Source organism: Bos mutus, chromosome 10, assembly GCF_027580195.1.
Source record: "Bos mutus isolate GX-2022 chromosome 10, NWIPB_WYAK_1.1, whole genome shotgun sequence".
NCBI lineage: Eukaryota > Metazoa > Chordata > Mammalia > Artiodactyla > Bovidae > Bos > Bos mutus.
This window is the reverse complement of record NC_091626.1, coordinates 80,086,095-80,093,440: the sequence shown is the minus strand read 5'-3', so window position 1 is coordinate 80,093,440 and position 7,346 is coordinate 80,086,095.

The window sequence follows — 7,346 nt, the reverse complement described above, 5'->3', positions numbered from 1 at the left end:
AATATGTCCACGGAAGGAGGGGAGTCCAAAACCATGCAAGCCACCATCTTGAACCAAAACAGGGACCATCGTAATACTGAGGACAAAAATAATCAGTGAACAGTCTGTGACAGGAATAGAATCTAGTTTAATTGTCCTAAATGAAGATTATAGCCCAGAAGATACACTTGAATTCAAAAACATTTTCCAAAAAAACCAATTCAAAAAACACTTGAGTTGTGTTCCATGAATTACAAATAGGGGAGACTTATAAAGCCTTTTAAAAACTGCAAAATAAACTAAATTTTTGTCATAATTTAGGGTTGTAACTGGCAAGAAGTAAGATGCTTGCTAAGCAAGGGTTGATTGGGGTCCAAAATGGTTGCAGAGTTACAAGGAGACAATTTGAGACTATGAGGCTGCAGTTGGTAGCTGCAATGGCACCCCACTCCAGTACTCTTGCCTGGAAAATCCCATGGATGGAGGAGCCTGGTAGGCTGCAGTCCATGGGGTGGCTAGGAGTCGGACACGACTGAGCGACTTCATTTTCACTTTTCACTTTCATGCATTGGAGAAGGAAATGGCAACCCACTCCAGTGTTCTTGCCTGGAGAATCCCAGGGACGAGGGAGCCTGGTGGGCTGCCATCTATGGGGTTGCACAGAGTCAGACGCAACTAAAGTGACTTAGCATTAGCATAGAAGATATTGTATGGAAAATAGCTGCTGATATCCTTGAGTTTGATACAATTCACAAAATTCAAGTTGTTAGTATTACAGGAATGTGCCTGAAACTATATCCACAATGATCACCCATGTGCATTTTGAATGCCTGATCCATAGTTACTCCGTTTTGATTTTCTCTTTAATGGTTCAAGCAAATGTACCATGCATGTTTCACAGGCTTCAAACAGGCTGTTTTGGTTTGCCTAAAGTTCCACTTAAATCATGCATAAGCCAGAGTGATTTCCTGCACCTCAACATGTGAAAATTTCTTCCCATCATTATTATACATCACTGAGTGTTCACACTCAGTGTGAACGGACCTTCCCACACAGATGGTGGGTCTATTTTGTTCTCACTGACACACTTCTCTGAAAAGAAAGAGGAACTTTTATATTAAATATTAAAGTTATATAAATCAAAGATTATATCAGCCCTTACTTTTCCATTCCCAAATAAGAGCACAAATCAGACATTTTGTATAATGATATGATTGTTTTCTCACGATGAGTATACAACAGTTTTCAAGCTATTCTGCCCTGTATAATCAGTACATTTGTTCACATCATGCTTCTTTATCTGTTTGTATCCCAGATCTACCTTTTCACTTGTTCTGCTTTGGTATTTCAGTTTTTCAGCAATGAGTAAAAAGCAGCAATTAGCTTTCAGATCTGTGGTTACTTACACATTCTAATTCACAAATATTGTTTTCATGCTTTGTTCCATATGTTGAAGGATGCTCTTGACTTTATGTTTAGCCAACTAGAGCAGGTGTTGGCAAACTTTTTCTACAAAGGGCCAGATTATAAATAGTTTTGGATTTGTGGATTATAAGATCTCTGTTGCAACCAATCAGTTCTGCTGTTGTAGCAATCAAATATCTATACGATCAGTTCAGTTCAGTCTCTTAGCCGTGTCTGACCCCATGCAGTGCAACCCCATGGGCTGCAGCACACCAGGCTTTCCTGTCCATCACCAACTCCCAGAGTCTGCTCAAACTCATGTCCATCGAGTCAGCGATGCCATCCAACCATCTCATCCTCTGTTGTCCCCTTCTCCTCCTGCCTTCAGTCTTTTCCACTGTTGGGGTCTTTTCTACTCAGTCAGTTCTTCATATCAGGTAACCAAAGTATTAGAGTTTAAACTTCAGCATCAGTTTTTCTAATGAATATTCACGACTGATTTCCTTTAGAGTTGACTGGCTGGATCTCCTTTCAGTCCAAGGGACTCTCAAGAGTCATCTCCAACACCACAGTTCAAAAGCATCAATTCTTTGGCACTAAGCTTTCTTTATCATCCAATTCTCACATCTATAGAAAACCACAGCTTTGACTGGATGGACCTTTGTCAGCAAAGTAATGTCTCTGCTTTTTTTTTTTTTTTAATTTCTACTCAAGTGCTCTTATTTTCTGATTCCTCGTCCTTTTCTTTTATTTTTTAAATTTTTTTATTGAAGGATAATTTCTTTACAAAATGTTGTTGTTGTTTGTAAAACCTCAACATGAATCAGCCATAAGTATACATATATCCCCTCCTTTTTGAACCTGCCTCCCATCTCCTGCCCCATCCCACCACTCTAGATTGATATGGAGCCCCTATTTGAGTTTCCTAAACCATACAGTAAATTCCCATTGACTATCTATTTTACATATGGTAATGTAAGTTTCCATGTTACTGTTTCCACACATCTCACCCTCTCCTCCCCTCTCCCCATGTCCATAAGTCAATTCTCTATGTCTGTTTCTCCATTGCTGCCCTGTAAATAAATTATTCAGTACCATTTTTCTAGATTCCATATAAATGTGTTAGAATACAACATTTATCTTTCTCTTTCTGACTTACTTCACTCTGTATAATAGGTTCTAGGTTCATCCACCTCATCAGAACTTCCTCAAATGTGTTCTTTTTATGGCTGAGTAATATTCCATTGTGTATATGTACCACTACTTCTTTATCCATTCATCTGTCAATGGACATCTAGGTTGCTTCCATGTTCTAGCTACTGTAAATAGTGCTGCCAAGAACAATGGGATACATGCGTCTTTTTCAACCCTGGCTTCCTCAGGGTATATGCCTAAGACTGGGATGCTGGGTTATATGGTGGTTTATTACTAGTTTTTTAAGGAATCTCCATGCCATCTTCCATAGTGGCTGTATCAATTTACATTCCCATCAACAATGCAAGAGTTTTCCCTTTTCTGCACACCCTCTCTCCAGTAGTTATTGTTTGTAGACGCTTTACTGATGGCCCTTCTGACTGGTGCGAGGTGATATCTCACTGTAGTTTTGATTTGCATTTCTCTAATAATGAGCGATGCTGAGCATCTTTTCATGTGTTTGTTAGCCATCTGTATGTCTTCTTTGGAGAGCTGTCTTTTCCCCACCTTTTGATTGGGTTGTTTGTTTTTCTGGCATTGAGTTGTATGAGCTGCTTGTATATTTTGGAAATAAATCCTTTGTCAGTCGTTTCATTTGCTATTATTTTCTCCCATTCTGAGGGTTGTCTTTTCACCTTGCTTATAGTTTCCTTGGCTGTGCAAAAGCTTTTAAGTTTAATCAGGTCCCACTTGTTTACTTTTGTTTTTCTTTCCATTACTCTAGGAGGTGGGTCATAGAGAATTTTTCTTTGATCTGTGTCATCGAGTGTTCTGCCTATGTTTTCCTCTAATTGTTTTATAGTTTCTGGTCTTACATTTAGGTCTTTAATCCATTTTGAGTTTATCTTTGTGTATAGTGTTAGCAAGTGTTCTAATTTCATTCTTTTACATGTAGCTGTCCAGTTTTCCAGCACCATTTATTGAAGAAGTTATCTTTGCCCCATTGTATATTCTTGTCTCCTTTGTCAAAAATAAGGTACCCATGGGTGCATGGGTTTATTTTTGGGCTTTCTCTCTTGTTCCATGGGTCTATATTTCTGTTTTTGTGCCAGTCCCATACTGTCTTGATGACTGTAACTTTGTAGTATTATCTAAAGTCAGGAAGGTTGATTCCTCCACTCCATTTTTGTTTCTCAAGAGTTCTTTGGCTATTTGGGGTCTTTTGAGTTTCCATATGAAATGGGAAATTTTTTGTTCTAGTTCTGTGAAAAATGCCATTGGTAATTTGATAGGGATCACATTGAACCTGTAGATTGCATTTGGTAGTATAGTCATTTTCACAATATTGATTCTTCCTACCCAGGAACATGGAATATCTCCATCTGTTTATCTCATCTTTGATGTCATTAGTGTCTTATAATTTTCTGTGTAAGTTATTTTGTTTCCTTAGGTAAGTTTATTCCTAGATATTTAATTATTTTTGTTGCAACAGTGAATGGGTTTGATTCCTTAATTTCTCTTCCTGATTTTTCATTGTTAGCATATAGAAATTTAAATGATTTCTTTGTATTGATTTTGTATCCTGCAACTTTGCTAAATTCACTGATTAGTTCTAGTAATTTTCTGATACTATCTTTAGGGTTTTCTATGTACAGTATCATGTCATCTGCAAACAGTGCTTTACTACTTCATTTCTGATCTGATTCCTTTTATTTCTTTTTCTTCTCTGATTGCTGTAGCTAGGACTGCCAGAACTATGTTGAATAATAGTGGCAAAAATGGACACGCTTGTCTTGTTCCTGATCTTAAGGGGAATGCTTTCATTTTTTCACCATTGAGAATAATGTTTTCTATAGGCTTATCATATATGGCCTTTACTATGTTGAGGTAGGTTCCTTCTATGCCCATTTTTTGAAGTTTTAATCATAAATGGGTGCTGAATTTTGTCAAAGGATTTTTCTGAATCTATTGAGATTATCATATGGTTTTTATTTTTCAATTTTTAACATGATATATCACATTGATTGATTTGCATATATTGAAGAATTTTGCACTCCTGGAATAAACCTAATTTGATCTTGGTGTAGGAGCATTTTGATGTGTTGCTGAATTCTGTTTGCTAAAATTTTGTTGAGGATTTTTGCGTCTATGTTCATCAGTGCTACTGGCCTGTAGTTTTCTTTTCTTGCATTGTCTTTGGTTTTGGTATCAGGGTGATGGTGGCCTCATAGAATGAGTTTGGAAGTGTTCCTTCCTCTGCAATTTTCTGAAAGACTTTTAGAAGCATAGGCTTCTCTAAATGTTTGATAGAATTCTCCTGGGAAGCCATCTGGTCCTGGGCTTTTGTTTTGGGCTAGATTTTTGATCACAGCTTCAATTTCAGTGCTTGTAATTAGGTTGTTCATAATTTCTGTTTCTTCCTGTTTCAGTCTTGGAAGATTAAACTTTTCTAAGAATCTGTCCATTTCTTCCAGGTTATCCATTTTATTGCCATATAGTTGTTCATAATAGTCTCTAATAATCCTTTGTATTTCTGCATTGTCTGTTGTAACCTCTCCTTTTTGATCTAATTTTGTTTATTTGATTCTTATCTCTTTTTTTCTTGATGAGTCTGGCTAAAGGTTTGTCAATTTTGTTTATCTCCTCAAAGAACCAGCTTTTAGTTTTATTAATCTTTACTATTGTTTCTTTCATTTCTTTTTCATTTATTTCTGCTTGGATCTTTATGATTTCTCTCCTTCTACTAATTTTGGGGGTTTTTGTTCTTTTTCCAGTTGTTTTAGGTATAAACTTAGGTTATCTATTTGATGTTTTTCTTGTTTCTTGAAGTAGGATTGTATTGCTCTAAACTTCCCTCGTAGAACTGCTCTTGCTGCATCCCATAGGTTTTGAGTTGTCATGTTTTCATTGTCATTTGTTTCTAGAAATTTTCTTATTTCCCTTTTGATTTCTTCAGTAGCCTGTTGGTTATTTAGGAATGTGTTGTTTAATCTCCATGTGTTTATTTCTTTTTTAATTTATATATATACATTTTTACTTTACAATATTTCTTACAGTTTTTTTTTTTTCTTGTAGTTGATATCTAGTCTCATAGCATTGTGGTAGGAGAAGATACTTGATACAATTTCATTTTCTTAAATTTACTGGAGTTTGATTTGTGACCCAAGATATGGTCTATCCTGAAGAATGTTCCATGTGCACTTGAGAAGGTATATTCTTCTGCATTTCAATGGAATGTCCTGAAGATATCAATGAGATCCATCTCATCTAATGTATCATTTAAGATGTATGTTTCCTTTTTAATTTTCTATTTTGATGATCTGTCCATTGGTGTGAGTGGGGTGTTAAAGTCTCCTACTATTATTGTGTTACTGTCAGTTTCTCATTTTATGTCTGTTAGTGTTGGTCTAATGTATTGAGGGGCTCCTATGTTGGGTGCATAGATATTTACAATTGTTATGTCTTCCTCTTGGATTGAGCCCTTGATCATTATGTAGTGTCCTTCCTTATCTCTTGTAAATTCTTTATTTTAAGATCTATTTTGTCTGATATGAGGATTACTACTGCAGCTTTCTTTTGCTTCCCATTTGCATGGAGTATGTTTTTCCATCCTCTCACTTTCAGTCTATATGTGTCTTTTGGTCTAAAGTGGGTTTCTTGTAGACAGCATATATATGAGTCTTGTTTTGTATCCATTCCGCCAGTCTCTGTCTTTCGGTTGGAGCACTCAATCCACTTACATTTAAAGTAATTATTGATATATATGTTCCTATTGCCATTTTCTTAATTGTTTGGGGTTGATTTTATAGGTCTTTTTTCTTCTCTTGTATTTCTTGACTATATAAGTCCCTTTAACATTTGTTGTAAAGTTGGTTTGGTGGTACTGAATTCTCTTAACTTTTGCTTGTCTGAAAAACTTTTTATTTCTCCATCAATTTTGAATGAGATCCTTGCCAGGTACTGTAATCTTGGCTGTATATTTTTTCCCTTTCAGTACTTTAAATATATCCTGCCATTCCCCTCTAGCCTGCAAAGTTTCTGCTGGAAGATCAGCTGTTAAGCATATGGGATTTCCCTTGTGTGGTACTTGTTGCTTCTCCCTTGATGCTATTAATATTCTTTCTTTGTGTTTAGTCTTTGTTAGTTTCATAGTATGTGTCTTGGCATGTTTCTCCTTGGGTTTATCCTGTATGGGACTCTTTGTGCCTGTTGGACTTGAAATCATTTCCTTTTCCATGTTGTGGAAATTTTCAACCATAATCTCTTCAAAAATTTTCTCATACCCTGTATTTTTCTCTTCTTCTTCTGGGACCTGTATAATTCAAATGTTGGTGTGTTTGATATAGTCCCAGAGGTCTCTGAGACTATCCTCAGTTCTTTTCATTCTTTTTACTTTATTCTGCTCTTCAGAAGTTATTTCCACTATTTTATCTTCCAGCTCACGGATTTGTTCTTCTGCTTCAGATATTCTGCTATTGATTCCTTCCAGAGTATTTTTAATTTCAGTAATTGCATTTTTTGTCTCTGTATGTTTATTCTTTAATTCTAGGTCTTTGTTAATTGATTCTTGCATTTTCTCCATTTTGTTTTCAAGGATTTTGAACCTCTTTACTATCATTATTCTGAATTCTTTTTCAGGTAGTTTGCCTATTTCCTCTTCATTTACTTAGACTTCTGTGTTTCTAGTTTGTTCCTTCATTTGTATAGTATTTCTCTGCCTTTTCATTATGCTTTTTTAGCTTATTGTGTTTGAGGTCTCCTTTTCCCAGGCTTCAAGGTTGAATTCTTTCTTCCTTTTGGTTTCTGCCCTCCTAATGTTGGTGCAGTGG